Consider the following 27,560-nt stretch of genomic DNA (forward strand, 5'->3'; position numbering starts at 1 on the left):
CGCGCGCCACAGCCAGCTGGAAGTTCCATTCTCACGTTTCCAACATAGGCGCAGCTTCACAGCTGGATTGCGCCTCTCAGACACAACGTTTCTCTAAGATTTCACTCATTTATAGTGTTTTACGTTTCCCCTCAGCGACAACCAATAGGATTCATTTTGGATTAAGAAGAAAAACGACAAGAAATAAAAAACTTGAAAACTGAATGAAAACATTTGGAAACTTTTCATCATCAGTGGAGAATTTACTGCTAAAGTAAATGGACTATCACATGATCCTTGGAAATGCAGTTTTGAAGGGAGCTGTGAATCAAAATCATGCCGGATTGTTATTGGAATAATCTCCTGTTAACAAAGTTAACATACGGTTTGTTCTTAACGCTCTTTGATGAAGTCTGAGTTCAGGAATGATTATTTTTTTTAGCTGAATCATAATCGTGACATTTAACACCTATATTTCACGTTTCGGTAAATATAGATTCACTAATAATGTGTTAACTTTGTGTATTAGAAATCACGTGGAAAATAAAAATAATAGTGCTGTTTCGGCTGTTGTGTCTCTCTGCAGTTTAAGGTGTTTGCTGCTCTGCTGTGGAGATCAAGATGGGTCGCTTTTATGCTCAGGTTGTGATTATGCTGGTGATGGTAGCACTGCCTGTAGTGGTACGGTGTTGCCCACGGCCATGTGTCTGCCACCAGCCCACAGAGGTGCACTGCACATTCCGCTCCTTACTTGAGTTGCCTGCTGGCATGCCCAAACAGGTGGAGCGGATGAATTTGGGGTAGGAATGACCGTGTCATTAATTTATTATTCTTAGAAACTGCTTTTTACTTTGTTTTCTGATATCAGCTTTCTTAAAAAAGCACTTCAGCACACCAACTTCCAAAAATGATTTATCTTGTGAAGATTATCATTCAGGTCATCATCGTAACATAATGAAACTGTTTTAAGACATTTAATCCAAGTGGGCTCATCTGTAGGTTAGTGGGAATTTCCCTTAATGGTGCTAATAAATGGCAGAGATATTTCGACCATTTTACAGGTGACCTTAAAAATCCACAGGTTGTTTAGGACTCTCCCTGGAAGGATTTGAGATTATAGTTTAATTGGGAAGACAGGGGCTAGTTGTCACATTTTCTCTCCAGTGAATATTTCTCAGTCTATGTTTATATTAGTCTGCAGATGCAGTTCACTGTATAGCTGACACAATGCAATCTGTCATGAGTTCTTTTAATACAATTATATCAATAAACATCAAAATGTTTATAATAAAGTCATCATGTGGATTTAAATATGCAAATATTGAGGAGTTCAGGATTGGTTCATTGTTGAGGTGATTTACATGTTTCTGGCATGTTATATATTTTGCAACAATTATTTTAACCCTATCTGAAGCAGTGCATAGCTTTTTATTTCTCAAACAACCATGTTGGAAGACATACCCATGTACATAACCTATTCCAGGTTGACAATGGCAAGATTCACCAGGCTCAGTTTTGTTAAATAGTGGTTCAGTGAGTTTGAGGAATCATTTTCTTGTATGAACTAGCCACCACAGAGTCTTCAGGATGTGCTGAAGTCGACTTTACAGAGTGGTTTGACTTTCCCATTGTCATTACAAGATCTCGGCGAAAAATGAATGAAACTCTTGATGAAAATAAATGCTCTGATTCTGTATGCCGTTGTCGAAACAATATGTAACACAAAAACACATAAGACAACTTGCCCTGACCTCAAATGTACGAAAAATTGTCCTGGCAAAAAAAAAAAAAAAATCTACATTTCAGTTATAGTCTGCTTAGACCTGTGTATTGTTTTCACTTGATTATCCAATGGCAATTACAAAAATAAGATGATATTCACTATGATGACAGAATTCACTTAATTATTTAAATTAATTAAAAACAATAACTAGGCATGTGAAACCAAACTCCTTGATGGAGAAAATAGATATGTAATTAGACTTTCAATTCAAACCATATGTAGTCTTTTGAAAATTAAAACTAGATTTGGTCTCCCTAATTTAAAATGAATTCAATTGATCCTTTTTGTGTGTGTGTGTGTGTGTGTGTGTGTGTGTGTGTGTGTGTGTGTGTGTGTGTGTGTGTAAATCTGCAACATCACTGCATAGTTTACCATCTTATTGACCCCTTCTTATGATCCTTCTTCTTCCAGGTTTAATACTATACATAGAATAACTTACAGCTCTTTCGCTGGGTTACGAAAACTGGAGCTTCTTTTAATGCATGGCAATGATGTGCATCATATTCCTGATGGAACATTCCGTGACCTCATATCCCTGCAGGTACTGTCAACTTTTTCCTTTGAGAAATCATTATTTATGTATTTATTTATAACAATTTTGCAATAAGATGACATTGAGTTAAAACTGTAACTAATATAAATAAATTAAATAAATATATATATACAGTTTAATGCATATTTTTCCCCAGATGCTGAAACTAAGCTATAATAAACTGAAGGTAATTAGTAGACAGACCCTTATGGGTCTCTGGAGTCTCACTAGGTTGCACCTGGATCACAACAGACTTGAGTTCATCCATGCTGATGCATTCCAAGGCCTCACTTCTCTTCGTTTTCTCCAACTGGAAGGCAATCAACTTCAGCAGCTCCACCCAGCCACCTTCTCAACTTTCTCTATTCTTGGACACTTCCCAGTTTCCAGCCTGAAGCACCTGTACCTGTCTGATAATTTACTGAGCACTTTGTCACAGACGATGCTAGCAAGCATGCCCTACCTGGAGAATCTTTCCCTGCATGGGAACCCCTGGACCTGTGACTGTCACATTAGGTGGTTCAAAGAGTGGAATAAAAATTCACCAGGTATTTATCATCATGATTGACAATCATGTTGCCGTTAAAATAAAAATAGAATGTTCTATTCAGATTAAAGGGAAAAGTAATAGAAATCATGAACTGTAAGTATCATCTCATAATGATCCGCATATGATTATATAATGTTTTTTTATTATTATTAATTATACTGTACTCAATTACAACCCGAATTCCGGAAAAGTTGGGACGTTTTTTAAATTTTAATAAAATGAAAACTAAAAGACTTTCAAATCACATGAGCCAATATTTTATTCACAATAGAACATAGATAACATAGCAAATGTTTAAACTGAGAAAGTTTACAATTTTATGAACAAAATGAGCTCATTTCAATTTTGATTTCTGCTACAGGTCTCAAAATAGTTGGGACGGGGCATGTTTACCATGGTGTAGCATCTCCTTTTCTTTTCAAAACAGTGTGAAGACGTCTGGGCATTGAGGCTATGAGTTGCTGGAGTTTTGCTGTTGGAATTTGGTCCCATTCTTGCCTTATATAGATTTCCAGCTGCTGAAGAGTTCGTGGTCGTCTTTGACGTATTTTTCGTTTAATGATGCGCCAAATGTTCTCTATAGGTGAAAGATCTGGACTGCAGGCAGGCCAGGTTAGCACCCGGACTCTTCTACGACGAAGCCATGCTGTTGTTATAGCTGCAGTATGTGGTTTTGCATTGTCCTGCTGAAATAAACAAGGCCTTCCCTGAAATAGACGTTGTTTGGAGGGAAGCATATGTTGCTCTAAAACCTTTATATACCTTTCAGCATTCACAGAGCCTTCCAAAACATGCAAGCTGCCCATACCGTATGCACTTATGCACCCCCATACCATCAGAGATGCTGGCTTTTGAACTGAACGCTGATAACATGCTGGAAGGTCTCCCTCCTCTTTAGCCCGGAGGACACGGCGTCCGTGATTTCCAACAAGAATGTCAAATTTGGACTCGTCTGACCATAAAACACTATTCCACTTTGAAATAGTCCATTTTAAATGAGCCTTGGCCCACAGGACACGACGGCGCTTCTGGACCATGTTCACATATGGCTTCCTTTTTGCATGATAGAGCTTTAGTTGGCATCTGCTGATGGCACGGCGGATTGTGTTTACCGACAGTGGTTTCTGAAAGTATTCCTGGGCCCATTTAGTAATGTCATTGACACAATCATGCCGATGAGTGATGCAGTGTCGTCTGAGAGCCCGAAGACCACGGGCATCCAATAAAGGTCTCCGGCCTTGTCCCTTACGCACAGAGATTTCTCCAGTTTCTCTGAATCTTTTGATGATGTTATGCACTGTAGATGATGAGATTTGCAAAGCCTTTGCAATTTGACGTTGAGGAACATTGATTTTAAAGTTTTCCACAATTTTTTTACGCAGTCTTTCACAGATTGGAGAGCCTCTGCCCATCTTTACTTCTGAGAGACTCTGCTTCTCTAAGACAAAGCTTTTATAGCTAATCATGTTACAGACCTGATATCAATTAACTTAATTAATCACTTGATGTTCTCCCAGCTGAATCTTTTCAAAACTGCTTGCTTTTTTAGCCATTTGTTGCCCCCGTGCCAACTTTTTTGAGACCTGTAGCAGGCATTAAATTTTAAATGAGCTAATTAAGTGGATAAAAGTGTAAAATTTCTCAGTTTAAACATTTGCTACGTTATCTATGTTCTATTGTGAATAAAATATTGGCTCATGTGATTTGAAATTCCTTTAGTTTTCATTTTATTAAAATTTAAAAAACGTCCCAACTTTTCCGGAATTCGGGTTGTAGTTGAAGAACTGTTTCCCGCCTGTTTTTTTTTGTTTTTTTGTTTTCAGGTGTGTTGAAATGTAAGAAGGACAAAGCCTATCCAGATGGCCAGCTATGCGCTATGTGTTTCTCTCCAAAACAAGTAAAGAAGAAACAACTCCAGGAGTTGGAGAAACCCACTTGCAACAGTCCCATCATCAGCACGGCTCACAGAGCCATTTCCCAAGAGGACACAGAAAGTGACCTCTTGATGGTCGATGAATTTCGTCAACCCCTTGGAAACATTTCCCTGGGTCTGTCAGATGAACACGGACATCAAGTAGACCTGGAATGTCTTGTCACTGAGCCAAGAGAGCTGTCTAGCATAGGCTGGGACTATGTTAACCAGTATCAAATATTAGCAAATGTGACTCTGACATTAGATATAAAGTGTGCAATTGACAGGTCCAGTTATGAGAAGTTGTGGAGATTGATTGCATATTACAGTGATGTTCCAGTTCACCTTCGCAGGGAAATTATGTTGAGTAAGGATCCTTACACAAGCTTCAGGTATCAGCAAGATGTTGAAAGGAATGCGCTTTACTATACAGGAGTAAAAGCTAGCATAGCCGCTGACCCACCCTGGATACTGCAGTCATCAATGGACCTTCAGCTAAACAGACTTCAGTCTACAAGTAAAAGTGTTCGACTAATTCTCACCATGTATATGACTGAAGTAATGGAAAAGGAATCTATAAGACAGCAGAGTAGGGGCTGGACTATAATTGAGTACAAGAATGACACTAGAACAATGCAGGCTGCTGTCGTGGGAAGTCCTGCTGAGATAAACTGTTCCATACATAGCTCAGGGAACGAGTCAGTTAAATGGATGCTACCTGATGGCTCTACTTTAAAAACACCTTTTAGCAATGATGATAACAGGCTTTCAGCATCAAGTGCTGGTCTTCTTGAAATTAAATCTGTGGCTCATTCTGATTCAGGATTATACTACTGTATTGCACAGGCTTCAGGTGACCTTACTATTTTTCCTTTTCGCCTATCAGTGGAGGAGTCCTCCAGTCCACCTCCTGGAGGTAAAGGAGTAACTGAACCAGTTACAGGATTCACAGGTGGAGCTTTTTTCCTTCCATGTGTTGCCACCGGATCCCCTGATGCTTATATACACTGGATTCTCCCTGATAGTAGCATTGTAAACAAGTGCCTAAACACTTCAAGGATATCCGTTGCTTCAAATGGAACTCTGATTATTCGACACAGTCAGCTTTCAGACAATGGATACTATAAGTGTATAGCAGGAAACCAGTATGGGATGGATTCTTTGGTCACAAATGTAATAATATCAAGGCCACCAGGTTTACTCCCATTACAGAAGTACTCAAGTAGCCCTCAACCTGCTAAGGGAGTTTCAACCAAAGTCCTTGTGACAAACAACATGGAGTCATCTGGGGATAAAGAACCAGAAGAGTTTTTAGAGAAAGTGCTTACCAGGAAAGTGGATTTACCCAATCGACGGCGGGTCCCGAGCATGGGAATAAGAGGAGGCCATCCATTCAGGAATTCCTGGAGACGCCCTGCTACTCTAAAGAGGAGGGTTGGTACCCCAGTAGTGGAAAGAGTTAACACTGTAGAGTCAAGAAGAAAAATTAACGTGTCAAACAACCAAATAGACCCAAAGCACTGGGCTAGCATTTTGTCAAAAGTTCACAGTGGTGGAACAAGTTTAAAAGCAACTACTCCAAACTTTGTTCAGATCAGTACAAACAAAATACAGGATTCAGAGGCTGCCTACACAAAGCAGTCAGAAATTGCTAACAAGATTGAAGGATCGTCTGCAGAAGGTACAACAAAAGAGGTAAGCAGGGCACCAGTAAAGGATGTGTTGTACTCCGTCACAATGTCACAGATGCCCATTGAGGCTACTGAGGATATGAGAGCTCTGAATTCTGAAGACACAAGACATGCTAAATACCAGATAGTTGCTCCTGAAACAGATCCAAATTTAGATTTGTTTACAGTTACCACATATATCACACAACCCACAGTTGGACCACAGATGACCCATTTTACTTTAGGAGATTCAGAGGTTGAAGAAGGAGTTGCAGTGAGCACTTTGTGGAGCACAGCATCATATGGAACCCATTTACAGGAAAACAAAAGTCACACAATGGATGGTGGCATAATAATTGAAGCAATTCCAAAGTCTGATGGCAAAGATGAGGAAGAACACATGGTTTTACAAAACCCTGAGGATGTGAGAGAAGTTTATCAGGGAAGGATGGATCACAGCTTTGCATTGACCACAGCAAAAACCTTCTGAGAACCAAATACAGAAACTGCTGTGCACTCTTTTACTGAATTTCTTACTACAATTAAGGAAGGACTACATACCCTCCAAAAGCACATAACTCAGCAGAAACATAATGTTTCAAAAATTCCACCGCTTCTTACTGTGACAGCAACCACCAAACCCACTTCAGGACATAAAACAACCTTCATTAATTCGCTTAATGCCTTTTCCTCACATGCTAGGAACTCATCCAGTTTGAGGAAGAGGAATGGTGGAAGACGAAGAAAGCCTAATCGAATTAGAACACAGACAAACAGTTCTAAATCATCAGTATATGTCACCAATGTCACCCCACAGCCCACTTCAGCTTCAATTGTGGAGGTTACAAATGGGTTTTCAGTCACTAAGACAACTGCCTCTTCTCAAACTAAAATAGAAACATCTTCATTGGCCAAAAGTGCAGGAGCCAAGATGAATACTACTAGTCCATTAACTGACAGACAACCACCGTTACTAGGCAAAATGACTCATGAAGGGAACACATATCTTTTATTCAGTGGAAGGAATAACAAAACCCATAAATCCAAATCTCAAGAAAAAGTATCTATGGCAAAGTATAGACACTCGTTTGATTTTAAGCCAGATCAAGAACTTAAAATAATACCAGTGTCCCCATCAACATTTAGTAATTTTGGAAGAGAACAAGAAAAAGCATCTATACAGAAAGAAAAAAAATTCACCTTCTCCCCCCATATTCCAAATCATCCTGAGAAGGCCGACATTCATGAGTGGTTTACAAGCATTCATGTCCCTGCAGCTAAAACGTTTAAAGAGACTCAACAGGAAAAAAATACTAGAGACCCCAGCTTGATCCCAACACCAGACAACTCTAATGTAAAATTAGAAGAACTTCCAGGTGCAAGCCCAGATAAAACAAACAACCAACATAACCCCACAGAGACTGTAACCATTCTGTCATACAAAGAGCTTGAAGGAATGTTTCCTGTGAGGCAATTCTCTTCATCTTCCCTAAGCACCCAGAATGAAATCCTCAAAAATGATTTGGAAATCCGATATGGTTCAGCAACAGCAGCCACTACAGTTTTTGAGGGGGCACAACAAAGTTCACAGGTTCCAACAGGCAGCCCCAAAAGCTCTCCAGTATTAGTGGTTTCAACAACAAAACCAAGCAGACTTCCAACTGGTAGCATTCACAACAGAGAAGATTCTTCTTTATCCATGAAACCTTTGGCTCCATCAGAAAATACTGATGTGGCTCCAGTAACAAAAGAAAACATTCTTGCCACAACAACAACCACAACAGCTGTGAAATCTCTTACACTATATAGTCATATGTTTTATCCAAAAACACCCACTTCTGCAAGTATGCTAAGTGAACTAGACAATGCAAATCACATTCCTGACAGTGACAAATACATTAGTAAAATAGAACTTCCAATCACACAATTTCCTTATCAGTTAGCTAGCATTTCTGAGGAAACTGGGTCTCAAGAATTAGAGAAAAACATCTATAAAAAGACCACTAAAAAAACATTCATGACTCAACCACTTCACTCAACAATATCTTCACCCAAACAAAAACTTCCAGGTAGGCCAGGTGTTCAGGGTAGAGGAAGCTCTTTGGTACATTATGCCACATCAGGAGGACCTCAACAAAGACCAACAGCAGTGCCTGATGGTAGAGGTAAACATCAGATCACCAGCACAGACATTAGATCAGTAACAGCACATGCTGAGACTAATGCCTATTTACCTTGTGTGGCTGTGGGGAAGCCCAGTCCCTTCCTTTCATGGACTAAAGTATCCACAGGTAGGACAGATATGGTTTATAATTATTTAACAATATTACAATTTATTTTTCAATACATTGTTGACACATGCATGTTGAAATATATCCTGTTTATACTGTACTTAAATTGTCACTTTTTTCCTGCAGGTGCAAGTGTTGCACAGAACACCAGGGTTCAAAGATTTGAGGTGTCCTCTAATGGTACACTCATAATCCATAATGTGGTTCCTCTGGACCGGGGCCAGTACCTCTGCAGTGTCCAAAACCTGTATGGAGAGGATAAAATTTTAGTTAATTTGATTGTTCTGGCTGAAAAGCCCAGAGTGATGCAACCTCGCTTCAGTGAAGTCACAGCATACCTTGGAGAAACTGTTCAATTTAAGTGTCAGTCCCAGGGCATCCTCAGCCTCGGATCACCTGGGTCCTACCTGATAGGGAATTGGTACATTCTAGTGGACCTACTCATGGCAATCCTGAGAACAAGGTCTCAATCTTACCCAATGGCACACTTCACGTGAAATCGGTCAGTCACATGGATCAAGGAATTTATAAATGCATTGCTAGCATTGCAGCTGGTGCTGATACCATATCTGTTAGATTGACTACTGCGGCCTTGCCACCCATCATTCAGCAACCAAGAAATGAGAATATCACTCTTCCAGAAGGAAGCACTGCATACTTGAATTGCACTGCCAGGGGTGTCCCTCCCACTGCCATTGGCTGGATTACCCCTGATGGAATGCAGCTCCGTCCCTCACAGTTTATTAATGGACGTAACTTGTTTGTATTCCCTAATGGGACACTCTACGTTCGTAGTCTCTCTCCGACAGATGCAGGGAGGTATGAATGCTCAGTAACCAATGTGGTTGGCACTGCATGGAGGGCCATTATTTTGACTGTAAGGAAGTCCGTAATATACTCAAGAGCCAAGATTACATTTTCTTCGCCTCAAAAAACAGATGTGGTCTATGGGAGCAGGTTGCACCTGGACTGTATTGCATCAGGGAATCCAGAGCCCAGGATCATCTGGAGGACCCCATCCAAAAAGCTTGTGGATGCTCACTACAGGTAATATAAACACTTCACTGAAGCACATCTCCTTTGCAGGAAATTACAGTCTGGGTTTATACACTTCAAAACAATGTGCACTTAGCTACTGTCTTCCTTTTTTTCCCTTGAATTTCTCTTGCTACTTAAAGCATGTGGCTAGAATTTCTGTTTTCATAACTTTGTATCCTGTTTTGACTGATGAGCCATGTTATCATGTGCATGCAAACATTAACTGCTCCTCTAAAAGAAATGCAGAGCAATACTAATAATAATAATAATAATAATAATAACATTTTATATTTCAGTTATGATCAAATGATCGAAGTGTCTGCCAATGGTACGCTATCCATCGTCTCTGTGACAGAGAAAGATGATGGTGAATATCTCTGTGTTGTCTGCAACAAAATCGGGGATGATTTTGTGCCCTTTAAGGTCAGCATCATGGCAAAACCTGCTAAAATTAAGCAGAAGACAGAGGCAAATAGGAAGGTGATGTACGGAGGAAACTTAAAAGTTGACTGTGTGGCATTTGGACTACCTGACCCTAAAATCCAGTGGGCACTGCCTGATGGCACCATGATCAACAGTGTAATGAAGTCTGAACGTAATGTTGGCAGTCGAATTCGCAGGTATGTTGTCTTTGACAATGGAACCCTCTTCTTCAATGAAGTAGGGATGCATGAAGAGGGTGACTATACTTGTTATGCTGAGAACCAAGTTGGAAAAGATGAGATGAAAGTGCATGTAAAAGTAGTTGCAGATGTTCCTGTGATTGTGAATAAGACAAATAATGTCATCAGGGTCCTGTATGGAGAATCCGTCTCTCTGCAATGCAGTGCTAAGGGTGAGCCTCTTATATTGTGGTTTTCACCCACTAATAGAGCCATAACTTCAGGTTCAGACAAGTATTTTATACATGATAATGGGACTCTAGTAATTCAGAAAGTTCAGCGATTCGATGGTGGGAACTATATATGCCTTGCCAGGAACAGTGCAGGGCAGGATCGCAAAGTGACCAGAATAGAAATCCTTGTCTCTCCACCTACGATTAATGGCCTCATAGGCACCACAAACTCAATGAGGGTGTCTAGTGTGAGAGATCAGCAGAAACTGATTGACTGTGAAACTACTGGTACCCCTGTTCCACGTGTCACATGGGTTCTTCCAGAAAATATTGTACTCCCTGCACCATATTATGGCAGTCGAATGACAGTACATCGCAATGGCACTTTGGATATTCGTTCAGTGAGAATGACCGATGCAGGCCAGTTAGCCTGCATTGCTCGTAATGAGGGAGGTGAAACAAAGCTTGTTGTCCAGCTTGATGTAACAGATATTTTACAGAAGCCAAAACTTAAGAGTCCTAAAACGGAGTCGCTCTTACTGACTGTAGGCAGGACCATTAACCTTAACTGTTCATTTGAGGGGTCACCTACCCCACAGCTGACTTGGATCCTTCTAAATGGATCCCCTCTGTTTAGTGGTGCACAATTCAATAAATTCCTCCACAAGTCAGATGGCACTTTGGTCATTAGTAACCCTGCTCTCTCGGAGGCAGGCACATATCGTTGTTTGGGACGCAATGCTGCTGGAATGGTTGAAAGAACTGTTACATTAATGCCAGGGCACAAGCCAGAGATGAATACCAGGTATAGCTCACCTATTAGTATCATGAATGGGCAGAGTTTACATCTGCACTGCTTGTCAAACACTGACTCTGTCCACCTCGGCTGGACCCTGCCGAGCGGGATGGTCTTAACCCGACCTCAAAGGGCAGGCCGTTATGCTGTTCTTCCCAATGGAACCCTCTCAATCCAACAGGCCTCTCTCCATGATAGAGGCTCATACACCTGCAGGGCCTCAAATGAATATGGAAGCTCCTTGCTAACTGTCCCAGTCACCATAATTGCATATCCACCCCGCGTCACTAGCGGTCCAGCTCCTGCCACCTATGCTAAAAGAGGAGTAGCAGTACAACTTAACTGTGTGGCCATAGGGATCCCCAAAGCAGAAGTTGCATGGGAGACCCCAGATCGAACACAGCTTATTGTCAACCCCCAGCCACGGCTGATTGGGAACAAGTACCTCCATCCTCAAGGTTCCTTAATCATCCAGAATCCTACAATAAGAGATTCTGGATTATACAGATGCACAGCCAGAAATGTGGTCGGGGTTGACTCAAAAAGTACATACCTTTATGTGTACTAAGAAATACAGGACAACAAATATTCATATGCCCAAAGAACTGTGACGTTGAGCTGGAACACAGCTTAATAGCAATAGCATTTCTCAATGTGAAATATAGAAAGGAATCAGTCCATTATTGCATTTTATTTAAGTTTGCAAGTGAAACATTGTGAAATGTAAAAAGGTACTATTCTTCAAAAGCTTGGTATGCGATTTGTGTAATGTAACCAACCTACTGATATTACAAGGCATCTTTCTACTTTTTCTTTTTGACAATGACAGTTTATGTCTAAATGTATTGATTAAATATATATATACACATATATATATATACATATATATATGTAGCCATGATGAAAAATATGTATGATATATTCTGACTTTCAAAGCCGATAATTCAGAATATTTCACAAATCAGGGGTACAATTATTTTAACAATGCATCAAATAAAGAAGTAAAAGAAAAACATCTAATTATTCAAAACAATCAAATGTAAGTAGATGTTTTCTGCTTTTTTTTTTTTTTTTTTTAATAAATCATGTTACAAAAAGTACTTTTTTTTGCAGTTTTACAATCACATATTCTCATTCCGTTCTCAATATCGGGTACAAAATTTCCTACAATAGCTTTCTCGTATGATTTTTGTACCTGCATAGGTCTGTTTTAAAAAAAATTCATACCTACTTGTCCAGTTGTAACATTCATAAATTATTTGTTTTTTGAAAACTAATGTATTTCTATTTTGCACATTTTTAATAAAGATGACTTTCAATAAATAACCAAAGTTTCATGTCAGCCATTCTGATGCAGATGACACAGATACTACAGATGAAGATCAATGCCCCTCTGTGCTTTAAAGAGAATTTTCTTTAGGGGACTTACTAAACTGTCATGAGAATGTGTTACAAAGAAATGAAACATCAGGGAATCAAGAGGGGGACTGCTTTTTAGATTCTATATTTACCATCTTGGTTCATAATCCTTCCTCTGGGTGGAAGTCCTATAAAAATGTAGCACATTACGATGAACTTAACAATCTGAGTGAACAAAGACCTCCAATCATTTTAGACAACAATCTACTATAAAATATAAATATATGTATATTCTTCAAATACAAACTTTATGCCCAACAATATTAAGCAGCATGATGGTATCTATTAACATGACTTTATAAACCTTTCCTAACCAGTAAATAAGAGCAGTTCATTAAAATAGGCATTTTGGAAACTATAATGTAATTGAGGTTTTCCCAAACACGATGAAAGCACAGACTAAACTGAGCTACCATGTGATTTATGGTTTTTAGATTTTAACAACACATTTTCAGAGGTGGGTAGTAACGAGTTACATTTACTTCGTTACATTTACTTGAGTAATTTTTTGGGGTAACGAATACTTTTCGGAGTATATTTAAAGATGGGTACTTTATACTCTTACTTGAGTAAATTTTTGGGGGGAAATCTGTACTTTTACTTCGTTACTTTGGGCGACGCTCCTCTCCCCAGACAGCAAGCCAACATTGAATAAACATTGTTTTTCCATCTGAATCATCATTATGGTTGATATTGAAATGTCAATGCAAAATAAATGTTGAATCACCATTACAATATCGATGAAAACCTGATGTTATTAATGTTGAGGGCAACAATATTGGAACAACATTGATCGATAGTTATCTTTATGATTGATTAAGCATTGACATTTGGTTACCAGGTGATCCCTGAATGTTTTGAAAAGTCATTGATTTATAGTGGACAGAGAAACGACGCGGTTGTTGAAAAGTCATCGAAATATAGTTGACCGGGAAATATGATTGAAAATGCATCGAAATATAGTTGACCGGGAAATATGATTGAAAATGCATCGAAATATAGTTGACCGGGAAATATGATAGAAAATGCATCGAAATATAGTTGACCGGGAAATATGATTGAAAATCCATCGATTTTTGGTTGACCGGGAGATCAACGGGTAGTATACCCAACGTACTGCACCGGACACAGCTCATTTCTGGACCCTTGGCACAAGCGTACAGGTAAGCTTGCTTAATATTCGATATTAATAAATCGTACCAAATCAAATACTAGGCTGATTTTTAACTTGATGGTTAGTGTAGTAACCGACGCAGTGCTGCAGTCACTGAAATAGATTTTTGGCATAGTCCACATACCGGTACTTCATAATAGAAACATCTTGCGGCACGAATGTACCAATACAAATAAATATAACATCTCCAGTTATTTAGCTGAGCGTCAATTGTACGTTAATACAATAAGTTTAATTTAATAAGAGGCGATCTAGAGTTGAAATGTTTTATTTTTTATTATTTTTATCAAGTGATCAACGTGTTTGTTGTCGCTGCGATCAGTGGCCCGGATGCTGTGTACAGTCTGCACTGTATCAGGTCTGCACTCGGACACGCGCTTCAATCCGTTGTGGAGAGGTCTATTCGTTCCGGTGAAATTACTAAACATAAATATACACAAACGTATCCCTGTCTGATATACAACAACTGATAAACATAAGTTTTGATAAAAAAAAAAAAAAAAAAAAACATACGAGTGTGGGTTAAAACCCAAACCCGGACCTCTGACACGCTATAGGCAAAAGTTACCACTGAAACATTTGGGCTGACAGATATATTGTAGCTTGATATTCACTATAGGAAGAAAGTGCAGCATAAAAAAATAGCATATTTTAGCATTAAAATCCCTTTAACATTTATGGTGATCTGAGGGGGCGGGGGAGTCCAGTTAATGAGGCGTAATTCATTAGCTTTAATGAGAATTGTATATTTTATTGGCCTACATTAAAGTTTATTTCGTTTTTTATATTTTACATTTATTTCTTGAATGCTACTATTACATTAACTGTAGCTGAAAAAAATAAACCACTGTATATTTAAATTGTATATTATGTTGTTTATATGAAACTTTCTTTGTTTTTATATTTTTAATAACAGATTGGTTACCTGAGTACATATGTATAAAGTACAGTTTCACTGTATGATTGTGAATTTTAATTGCTGTTTTTAACAGAGATTTTTGACTTTTCTGTTCTTTTACAGAACACTATTGCACACAAAGTAAGCAAAACAACATTTTTTATTTCATTTTATTTTATTTCTGCAAACAACTTGCACCACTTGCAATAGCTGTCCAAGGAGGTGAAGGACCTGCGGGAGGAGTTTAGGCAATTCCGCCAGTCCTGCAGGTGTGGACAATTGGAGTCTGTGGTACAGCCACTGTCGGAGCCCTTGGAGCTGCCCTTCCACACCATGGAGGCCCTGGACCATGCAGAAGAGACACTGTTAAATGGCACAAACCGACAGGCAATGGTAGTTTTAGTTACATCATTATTCTGTCAGAGAACTTCACTGATATGCACAACTTCCTTAAACTGCCTGACCTTTATGACAGTAGACTCATGGGTTAATTTCACATTTCACATTTCAATATCTCCTTAAAACTGCTGTTTTTTCAGTATGCCTTTATCAATCCAAGTTACATTCAGACTGAAAAAAATAATTCTGCACAGACCAAATTGGCTGAAAATTATGTTCGATCTTGAAGCACTGTATAGAGGGGTGTTTCACCAAAGCGGAATCAAGAAATCCAAGACCTTGAGCTGTTTTTACTCGGGAGATACATAAGGTCACTGTAGCTAGCTTTGCACTGTTGAATGCCAACACCATTCATTTCCTATGGCTGTGCTACATGACTATAAGAAAGGGAGTCATAAGCAGATTGTGCATTAGCCTACATCTGAGATATTATGAGCTGTTGACAGTAATGGCAATACATATTTGCCGTGATCAACAAATACTTTTTGGTCTCCTGATGCCTTATTTTTGCATGCTTTAACCATCCAGCTACAGTCTGTAGATGACGGGAGAGTACGCTGTGGCAGGGGAGGGACAGACATTAAGGGACAAATACATTGCGTTTACTGCTAAAATATACGAGATTGGTGAGGAAGAAGAAGAATGTCAGTAAACAGACAGTTTTTGGTCCCATTGACTTCCATAGTAGGAAAAAATCTATACTATGGAAGTCAATGGGACCAGAAACTGTCTGGTTACTGACATTCTTCTAAAGAAGGATTAAGAGATCCGCTGAATGGATTCGAAAACGATAAAACTCAACTGTTTAACTTTGGGGGAGTTGTAAAATGAGCCTAAAAAAGTGGAGTATCCCTTTAACGCTTCAAATTTGTAATACTTTGCTAGACTGCTCATCTCGCCACCATTGGAGGGACTACCCTAGAGGTGAGGGTCCGCCGTATGATGGCACACCAGTTGTCGAATGAACTGGCTTCAAGACTGAACTGGGCTGGAAAAAAGAACAAGGAGCCTACCAAATAAAAACGTCCCTTTAAAGAGTTGGCACTCTGCCGATCTTTGTTTGGTAAGTCCTGCTCCATTTTCAATCACCATTATATTATCAATCCTAGGCTGCAAGCCAAAGGGCCTTAATGCACACCCCAACTCACCCCATGCAGCACCAGGAATCTTAGCACGAAGTTAACACAATAATCCAAAAATAAACCTCAGCATTCAGTGACTTGTAACAGTGATCTATAATTGTTAAAGGATTAGTTCACCTCAAAATGAGAAACAGTTGAAATGTTGCCGTAAAGATAAGAGCAACACACCGCTAATCCAAATGTAGACTTGTCTATTGGCGGCCCTCCCTCTGGCTCTGACCTAACAGCAGTAGCACAGCGTCTATGGCGTTATTTTCCTTTCAAATGTAGAGAGCGCATTATTGTAATGCGCGAGTGCGAATCTCTCTGCTCACGCGTGGAATTTAAAGTGCCAAGCGCGAACATCTCTGCTTGCGCACTGGAACTGGGCGCGCGCTCTCAGATACACGCTGCTCTTGTAAGAATTGTCTCTGGGCTCGCTCAGAGTATATGCCTGCACTTAAAACGTGTTCAGTGCAATGTACTTTCGCGCTACAATAATGCGCTCTTGACATTTGACAGGAAAAGAAAGTGATACGCGTCAGGCACGCGACGCAGCTGAAACGCCACGCCTGCACGTGTTAATCATGTTAATATTTTCATCCCAAAGGTATAAATAATACCATACAAACTACCACCCTGCGATAGGTCAGCATTATGGTTAGGTAGCCAACGTGCATTTTCTGACAGGAATTGGAGCATGTGTTGCCTACCTTACCATATTGGTTTTTATTATTATTATTTAGAAAATTTGGGAACTAGACCACAGCAAAATCTTACAGTCCAAGTGACGTTAGCAATATAATGTCTAATGTGTAACGTTATATATAACAGTAACGTTAACTTACCTTTGGTTGGTAGCCAGAGAGGTGTGTCAATCGTGAAGCAGCCCTAATGTCAGCTGTCGACATCGCAGGGTTGCCAGATGCCAGCAAGGTTTTCCAGGCCAAAACCTCGTCAAAAACTGAATGCAACGGTTTTTGTCCATGCTTATTTTGTCAAAACATCTTTTGTCTATGGTAACTCTAATCTACATTAACTATTTAATTAGTATCCAGTTATTTTTATTACATTTGTGGAGTTAACAACTACTTCTGAACTAATAAAATAATAAACATAAAATTTTTAGAGTCACTTGGCCTCATACATTTTCCTTATGAAAGAGGTCACTGCAAGCTAATCCTTTTGCCTCCTTTAAATCGAATACATCCATGAACAGGCAGTTTTGAAAAGTGCTTTGAATATAGGGGAGATATGATCTAGCCTACAACACGAGGACTTATTGCCTTATCCGATCATTGAAAAATCATAGGCCTAGGCTACTAAATTTGTTCCAAGTGTTCAAATATATGTTCTGTTTAACTTAAATGCTATTTTGCATTGTGATTTTATCTTCTGTTTTAGATGCTCTTACTCAGCAGATGGGGACAGCACCATCACCCAATTTTCTTTTGCACAAGCTGTGCAAAAGTGGCTGCGCTATGCGCCAGACCGGGCAGGAGAAACTGGACGACAACTTATGCAGGCATCAGATGACAATGAAGTGTAAATAAAGAGCAGAGAGGCTAATAAACATGAATTTGATTTTAAATAGTGTGGTGTGTTCTGTGTTTTATACAAGATTTCAAATGTTCCATTACTTTTTAACATCCTGGCTGTAGATAAAGCAGGCTATTTAATTTATGGCATTACATTTAAAATTAACATTTAAAAACGATTGATATTCCATTGAAATCACGTTGATCCTTAGTTCAGTTGAAATTTCAAAATTGTTTCAATATTCCTGATAATTGAAATACCATTGAAATTCCGTTGATCTATGGACAGAATTTCAACATTGTTTCAATATTAAATCAGGGTGCAAAATGATGTTGAATCAACATCAGAGTTAGATGTTGATTCAATTACTTAATGTTGACAACGGAATGTTGATTCAGCATAGTTTCAATGACTGTTTGCTATCTGGGTCGTTACTTTATCTTAATGCAATAAATGTTAGGTGCTTCAGTTTATTCCAAACGCGCCGTCTACTTTTCTCTGGGCAATGAGCGATGCCCTTTCGCGAATGATTCATTCTTTTGAGTCAATTCTGTTCAAAGGCTTGATCAAACCAATTGGCAAACGAGTGAATTGGTTCATGAATCAGTTTGAATGAGTCGTTCAGTTCCCTGCCGCACGCGCTGAGCGTCTGAAGTGGTTCACTCGGAGTTGTAACGTTTAAGAACAGAAAGAGCGTTGAAAACGTGGCTGGAACTGCACTGAATTGAAATCTGCAAAGGCTATTATTTGCTAGCGATGGAGATCCTTATTAGATGAACACCGCGTGTGCTGTCTACTGTTTAACAGGTAATAACTTGGGCTACATTCGATTACAGTACACGATACCACTGACATTAGTTTGTTGTACGTGTGTGGCTTATAACAGAGGGGAGTCAAGTTGAATGCAGCTTCCAAAAGACAAAAAATAGCCGATTAAGATTTTATTAATTTTAATACAATCACACCGGCGTGAGTACGTTCAGCAAGTCATATAATCAGCTGCTAAATTCAGATCTGTGATTTCTTGCTGGCGCTGAGCCAGAGATAGATGCGTTCATGCAGCGCTGCGCATTATAACCAATCACACATGATTCTTTTGAGCTTATTAAAGCATTGGCCAATCAGAGGTGTTCCGATGAGTCATCGCTAAAATTCCGGTTCTTCCTTCACTCGCTCACTGACTGGAGACCTCTTTCTGGTGAATTCTCTCGTCAGAAACAACAAAGTGCAGATGTTTGTACGAATCTTTAATTAAATATTGATTTCACATTGTTAACAGTTTCAGTGATTTTAATGGGAGTTTCTGAGAGTGATTGAAATCTAGACTGTCTGTGAAAATTATCTTTAATAATGTAAATGTTATTTGCTCTCTTTCTGAACAATGAAAGATTAGTAGCAATATTTATATCACATTAACTTTCAATGTTAAATTCACATTTAATATAAAGTCAGTCGTATTAAAAATATGTTATGGCATGACACCTATATCTGTTACTTAAGTAAACAGACAGGGTTTTATAATAAATTACATAAATTGGAGTAAAGGCTGATGAAATATATACATTTATACACGCACACATACATTACATACATTTTATCTATATATCTAAATAAAAATAGGCTCAGTATATATGACCCAAAGTAACTAGTAACTAACTACTTGAGTAGATTTTTTATCCGATACTCTTTTACTCTTACTCAAGTAACTATTCAAGACTAGTACTTTTACTTTTACTTGAGTAAATATTTCTAGAAGTACTTTTACTTTTACTTGAGTACAGTTTTTGGGTACTCTACCCACCTCTGCATATTTTGAGAAGCTAGTCACTAAATGTCCTCTGTATACATGTTCTCTGTGGATGAACATTTGTAACTGAAAACTTTTTTACAAATTACATCTGTCATGGTCACACTGTGTAGTACACCTTCATTTGTTACCATGCATAGCTTAAAATCCTTAAATTCACACTTACTTACCACAGCAGAATTATTCATATTGATGTCACAAAAAAAAAAAGAAGATAAATCGGAGTGGAAAACAAAAAAAACTTTGATCCAACAACAAAAAACATAGCACGTGGAAGGTCAAATAATCCTTATTGGATTCGATTATGACTTTGAAACAGCTTATGGCAGCACTGTTTACTTCATGGTACATATCTACCAAATCGTGACAAACAGCAGAGGTAATGACAAATTTTGAGAGTGCTAAACTGTTCAAACGAGGCATAGTGAAAGACTTTTTGTCCAGAGACACACGTTGATGGATGTAAAAACATATGGTTTGTATAAATGTCAGCAATAACTTAAGCCATGATTGAAATGGCAACATGTTCACCTATTGCATGATTAAAAGATTTTTGTTCAAATAAACAGCTCAAGGACGGAAATGCTAGCTGCTCTCTCTCTCCCTCACTGTTGGAGCAAGTGGGAATGCAAAAGTGATATATAAAAATGTATTCTGCCATGCATTCACAAACCAAACTTTGGTATGTGAAAACGGCTGCTGTATTGTGAACTTATACATAATTTATATATGATATTATTATTTTTGTTGATATTGTTTTACTACAGTAATGGTTAAAATACATATATTTACAGTCAATCAGAATGCAATCAGATCTCTCTTGTGTTCAGCTGAGAACATATGAAGAGAAAAAGATCATTCAGTAGGGAAGACCTCAGTGTGACTGGGATGATTTATTAAATGAAATGAAATATGCTCTCTAATTGACCGAGTAACATAAGTTTAAATAGTTAATGACTTCAAAAAGCTGTCATGTTAACAGGGCAGATCCAGAAGGTAAATAAATAGATCTAATATTAAAAGATGGGAAACAAGTGTTAAAAAAATAAGGTTCCATCATAGAACATGCTGACTTTGACTTTGTCTGGCCACTAAGTTTGCTTACCTTAAAAGTTTGTTGTGTCTGGCAGATAAGATTTGGAGACAGGGTTTTGTTAAGCATCTTTGGAGAGAGATAAATATGTTTTCTTAAACTCAGAGGACTAATACCTTCTATTATCTTTTGATAGATGACAATTTTGCCTCTACCAGTGGAGTTTGTGGGGGGTGTGAAAGCTAGAAAGTGTTTATAGCCTGACCTCTAGTGACATATCTGAGGAGGTGAAAATATAACAGTTGAGATGATGATGGACATACAGTATAAACGGAACAATATATAACCATAATCTCATAAACACATCCAGCACATACACACAAATTAATCAATGAACAGGTCAAGTTTCCTCATGATGTTGTTAAAAGCGTCTTTGCCCATATAATCAACGGGACCTCCTCCCACATGCGTCGATGCTCCTGGTCGAACACGGCTGTCTCAGCAGCTGCCTGCAATTTAAGGGACTATTATCACAAAATCTAACTTTAGTTACAATATTGCTAAAAAAATCCACTGTTGGATTCATGACTGCCGAGATTCCTGCCTGCAAATTAAAGTCTAAAAAAACATTAATGAGCCCCCATTAGATGGCACTATTTGCAAAAACAGACCAATCTCAATCTTCATTTTGTGACGCAGTATATATAAATATATGTATTTTAATTCGTTTTTATTTATTTTTTTGCATTTTATATTTATAATTTAGTTTTATATTTGAATTTTGTTGTTATTTTTTAGTCATTTGTATTTGGTAAATCAAGTTTAACTAAATGATATGTTGCCTAACTAGCTGAAATAATATAATTGCAAGTATTTTTATATTTTACTTCAATTAAAGTTTTTTATTTAAACTTCACACAGGTATTTGTCTAGTTTTAGTTCTAGTAAAGCTGATTTGTTTTTGTTTTTTTTGTTTTTTTTAAGAAACTCAGATACTAAAGTATATTGGAAATATGTAATGAGCACAACATTACATTTTGTTTGTACAACAACAAAATCAGTCAGTTTCCCTATAAGCAATATTTTTCTACATACAGCTTCTCCGGTGGCTGCGACAGTCTCTGGTTCTCAGATGGAGGGCTGACTACAGGGGTCTCTCCAGTCTCCCCACCAGACAGGACATCAAAGACAATATTCTAAGATGATATGAAGTAAAAACAAAATACAGAATACATGCACATTCACTTCCCATATATGCATTAAATTATCAATAGAAAATCTGGATTTGAAGTGGGGGGAGGGGACTAAGATTTGGAGGGCAAGATATGAAATAAATTTTAGCTTGTTAACTTTGCTTCAGCTGAAGGTAACTTGGTATTGTTTTGTTGTTGTTGTGTCCATTTATTCATAAAAATGAGTTGGAAATCAAACAAGCATAAATCCAGTATAAATACTTAATGTAATGAATTTGAATTCATTAAGCATGTACACGCACGCGAGGCAATGGAATGTGTATACTGGATCAAACAAAATCTGCACTTGAGTATACAGGAAATGCATTTATTGAACGGACAACAAACTGACAACAGTTTTACCCCTTACTTAAATCAAAAGGTTCTGGCTCAATTTAAAGGTATGTAAGATTTAACTTCTAAAACATAAAAATACCATAAAGTGTTTGCAGATATTTAAGAAACATGCTCTTCATCTCTCTGTGGTGGGCTTCAGTGCTGCTCTTTTGGCTTTGTGCTGGAGTCTTATGTGTCTGCGGAGAAACCAAATGCTGTACTGACTACAAACCAAGAGAAAGATTAGAGATTACTGGTAGTTTAAATAAAATAGGTCCATTAAATTAGATAATTATGCTAATGATTATTTGCAATAACTTTGGTAAGTGATTCCCAGGAATGAATAAACTGATCAAATGTATTCCTTGAAAACATCCTAGGTCACTTTTGATAAAAGTGTACAGTATGCAAAATGCATAAATATATTCAGTCAATTGGGCCATGTACAGTAGGTAGCATATGCACAAAATGAAAACCAGATATCTGATGTGAGTGCAGTCTTATAGTCTTCATTCTTGTCATCCTTTTTAACTGTTATCTGTCTTTGACTGTAGAACTCCACCCAGCATAAAAGTATAAACTGCTGAACGTTCTTGATGGAATCCCTAAAAGATGACTCATTGGCAGCTTGTGGGTCATATGAAGGTCATATAAGGTGCCAGGGCTTGGTCTCACCCAAGAAGTGGACAATTTTTGCATGGTGGCCATACCTGTACAAAACCAGAATGCCTCTGTCACACATGTAGGCTATATGTGTTTAATGTGATATGGGATTAGTTACTAAACAGTACACAAATACAGAAATTGTTTAAAACACCCTGGTCTCCTCCTAAACTTGACAAGACATGACATAGTAATCTCTATGAATAGAGAGTTCTAAAGAACAGCATTTATTTGAAACCTTTTAAAATAGTATAAATGTCTTTACTGTCACTTTTGATCAATTTAATACCTGCTTACTGAATAAAAGTATTTAATGCTTGCAAATGAAATCTTAGTGAAACTTTTGAATGGTAATGTGTGGTGTTCTTGCTTTTAAAGATTAAAAAATACAAATGTGACAAAACGGCATTTGAGGCTAATTCAAGTTCCAACAGGCTTTGAGCTCATTCAAATTTAGACTGAACTGAAAATATTTGAATGTAATATCAGCTAAATATAACCGTGTGATTCACCATCAAAGCTGCCGTGCTCTGCGGATTGTTCCAATATTTGGATGTGGTTATTCCGTGGTGGGTATTCTCTTTATTATTGCTTTTGAGCATTTTCAATATTTATTTAAATTGAATATGCATGTTTGATTCCCTAGTCCTTTCACATAAACATTTGCCAAATAGAAAGCCTTTAAACTTTAAAATCTGTGCATCAAATTTGACTGGGAAATTGACAATAAAATCATTTAAAGCCATTGTTGTATTGCATAAAAAATGCACATTACAAAAGTATAGACATTATAAAAAGTAGCTGTAGAAAGATTTTTTTCTCTCACTTTTTATTTATTATATTATTTATTAGTTTATTTATAAATGCATTTATTCATAGATTTTTGGTGAACTATGCCTTTTTTTCATTAATATGGATTTTCATTATCATTACCATTAATAATATTTTCAGATTTTTTTATTAATATGTAAATATGATATTAGTTTTTAATTAAACAATATTCTAACTAAGAAACTGCTAGTGGATGCCAGTAAACGTTTTCACAATACAGCAGCCGTTTTCACATACCAAGGTTTGGTTTGTGAATGCTTGGCAGAATACATTTTTATATATCACTTTTGCATTCCCACTTGCTCCAACAGTGAGGGAGAGAGAGCAGCTAGCATTTCCTTCCTTGAGCTGTTTATTTGAACAAAAATCTTTTAATCATGCAATACAGTAGGTGAACATGTTGCCATTTCAATCATGGCTTAAGTGATTGCTGACATTTATACAAACCATATATTTTTTACATCCATCAACGTGTGTCTCTGGACAAAAAGTCTTTCACTATGCCTCGTTTGAACAGTTTAGCACTCTCAAAATTTGTCATTACCTCTGCTGTGTGTCACGATTTGGTAGATATGTACCATGAAGTAAACAGTGCTGCCATAAGCTGTTTCAAAGTCATAATCGAATCCAATAAGGATTATTTGACCTTCCACGTGCTATGTTTTTTGTTGTTGGATCAAAATTTTTTTCTGTTTTCCACTCCGATTTCACAAGTTTTTTTTGTGACATCAATATGAATAATTCTGCACAGAGGGGCATTGATCTTCATCTGTAGTATCTGTGTCATATCTGTATCAGAATGGCTCACATGAAACTTTGGTTATTTATTGAAAGTCATCTTTTATTAAAAAATGGCCAGAGTCACAAAGACCTGAGCCTCTGAGGGAAAGAGACAGACAAAATACCAGAAATGGTAAAAACAGAGCACAATGCTTAAATGCATTAAATTAATTTTGTAGACAAAATAGAAGATAGTGAATGAAAAGCAGCCAATTAACATTAGTTAACTGCATTACTTAAAGGGGAACTGCCTTTTTATTATTTTGCACTGTTGAAGTCCAATTATAATGTTTATAAGATTTTTCCATCAAAAAAAAGAAAAAGAAAAACATAATTTAGAAGCAATATGCTATGTTCTGTCCTGTTTTGACTCTCTTATCAGAACGCTCTGTTTGAAGAGGCGTGGCAAATTGTAGACTCAGAAGTAAACACCCACTGCTATGATTGGCTACATTGGTTTTTTATCTTTGACAGCCTACATCCTTCATAGATGGACACTGCTGTGATTTAGGTTAAAAACATGTAAATACTCAGTACATATCTGTGATAACAGAAAAAAGCAATAGTGACCACGTAATAATAATAAAAAAAAAAACAGTTAATCTCACATGTGTGGTGTGACATTACTGTCGGATCCAATATAGTCGCATAGCATCGTCCTTTAGATTCAATCCTTCTGAAAATCCTGTGCTAAATTGTGCCTTGTTTGTAAATGAATCCACGGTAAAATTAAGTGAACAAAGGACCAAGTTCTTACTGACACGGTCTGGAGCTTCATTAAAAATAAAGTTCATCCACTCTTTCCTAATGTTAGGTTGCAGGAGGAAGGCAATGCAAAGCCTGTTTTTTCCCACAACTTGGCACTGCATCTGCTTGTCTTTGGAGTAATCTGTATCGTTTGGTTTCTCCACAGACCTGTATTTGTCTCTCTCGTTATTTACACTACGTGTGCGAATCGGTGGGCGGGGCTAATTTTGGCAGACTTAAAAATAAGCTGTTTTTAGACTAACAAGAACGTTTTGAGTTCTGAAAATTACAGGATGTTTTTATAGTATGACCTCTTTCTAATATGTCAAAAGATCAATGGAATTTTGATTTCTCAGTGCATGCCCCTTTTAACTTTTTTAAGGTTCATTTCAACATTTACTAGTACATTACTAAATAATAACAATAAAATGTATTGTTGTTAATATTATTTAATGGACCAGCACTAATATGAACTAACGATACTCTTATTTGTATTCATTTTTTAACAAAGATTAATCAATATTATAACAAGTATATTGCTCATGTTAATGCATTAGTAATGAAACATTATCTAACAGTTTAAAAAAATATATATAATTTTGTCCAATTTTTGACTTGTATTATCGAGATAAGTTTCAAAATACATTGCACACAAGGTCTCAAGTTTAACTCAATGACCCTTCACATTCATCCACCAATGTGCACTGGTTACCAATATACACAAGCGCAGTTGTCTTTCTGACCCCCTTTCATTTGCAGACAAAGGAAGCAGGTGGCACAATGACACTTGACTGGATGGCCAGTGTTTGAACTTGGAAATGAATCAATAGGCTTTATGCAAACAGAGTGCTTACTTATACTTGTTGACAGCACATGGAATAAAGAATTTCTTTCAAAATGCTACTTTCATTCAAATAACTCATTTACATTAGCTGGAATAGGTGAAAACCCATCACACCGTCCTACCCAGTCAATAATTTAAGAGTGTTTGATTATATTTGTTTTGTTTTTTTTTTACATTTGGACGACAACGTTAGCCTACTGTAAAAAGGGTGAACTTACCCGACACCTCAGTCTTATTTATATATCACTCTTCTGAGGGATGTCCGTATGGAACAAGTGCTATAGCCCAGGGCTGGACTGGTAATCTGGCATACCGGACAAGTTCAAATTCCGGGTGGGCCGAAGCCCTTGGGGGCCGGTCGATATAAAATACATTTTTTATTTTTTATTATAATTATTTTTTAATTGGCCAACGACCGGCCCATAAAGCAGGGACAGCGGCCCATTGGTTTATTTTCCATACTGACACTGGGCTGGCCCAATCAACTCTTAACATGCTCCACCCCTCCCCCTCTGTTTCTCGTGTCAGATGCAGTCTGTGGATTTAGGATGGAGAAACAAACGCGCAAAAGGGTTGCGGGCCAAAACAAATTAAAATTCTAGATGTTGATGCCTCAACATGTGCAAAAATAACCGACATGTTTAGTGCTGTAGCTTCAGTTTCCAAGCGTAGCTGACGACATTTTGGAAAAACAGGTGAACATAGCACATGGAGGAGAGGTGACTAAGTTAGCCATGGCGGCACCCAGGCAGATGAGCAGGTGTCTGATAGTGAAGTCAAAGAGGGACAGAGTGAGCAGGAGAGTGTAATAGAAACGGTAAGCATGGTAGCTACATGATTAACAGGGAGGGAGTGTTAATCAGGGCGGTTGCAGGAGTATAGTGTGATGATTTAACGTTACCTAAATTAATGAATATTATAATAAGACAACATAATAGTTGTCGCTATTATAAAGTCTGTCAGATTGTCACCTACTGCACTAGCCACTCAGTTAGCTAAAGTCAAATAACACAGCATAAGCTATTTATTTTGCATTGTTTTTGTAGCTAGGTTAGCAGAGTTAACTTATTCATTGCAACTTAGGCTGACTACTCTAATGTTAACCCTTTAAAACCCATTATGGCTGTACGGCCCTTCTCTAGAAAAACTTAAAATGATGCCATTTGATTATTTTAATTATTGATCCATGATCCAGAATGGATCCTTACTAAGTGTACTTTTAATAACTCTTCCAAATAATTTTAATCATCTCTCTCTCTCTCTGTCCTTATGTATAGTCAAGCCAGGATGAGTTAGCAGTGGAGGAGAGCATATTTGATCACCAGGGAGTCAAGTCAGATGGCCAGTCAAG

At 37.7% G+C, this 27,560-nt stretch overlaps 1 pseudogene; it reads left to right on the plus strand.

Moving 5' to 3' along the window:
* The first annotated feature begins 595 nt into the window (after positions 1-595).
* LOC132142519 (matrix-remodeling-associated protein 5-like) lies at positions 596-12,092 on the plus strand (annotated as a pseudogene).
* Positions 12,093-27,560: the final 15,468 nt, after the last annotated feature.

This window comes from Carassius carassius, chromosome 6 (assembly GCF_963082965.1).
Source record: "Carassius carassius chromosome 6, fCarCar2.1, whole genome shotgun sequence".
Taxonomy (NCBI): Eukaryota; Metazoa; Chordata; class Actinopteri; order Cypriniformes; family Cyprinidae; genus Carassius; species Carassius carassius.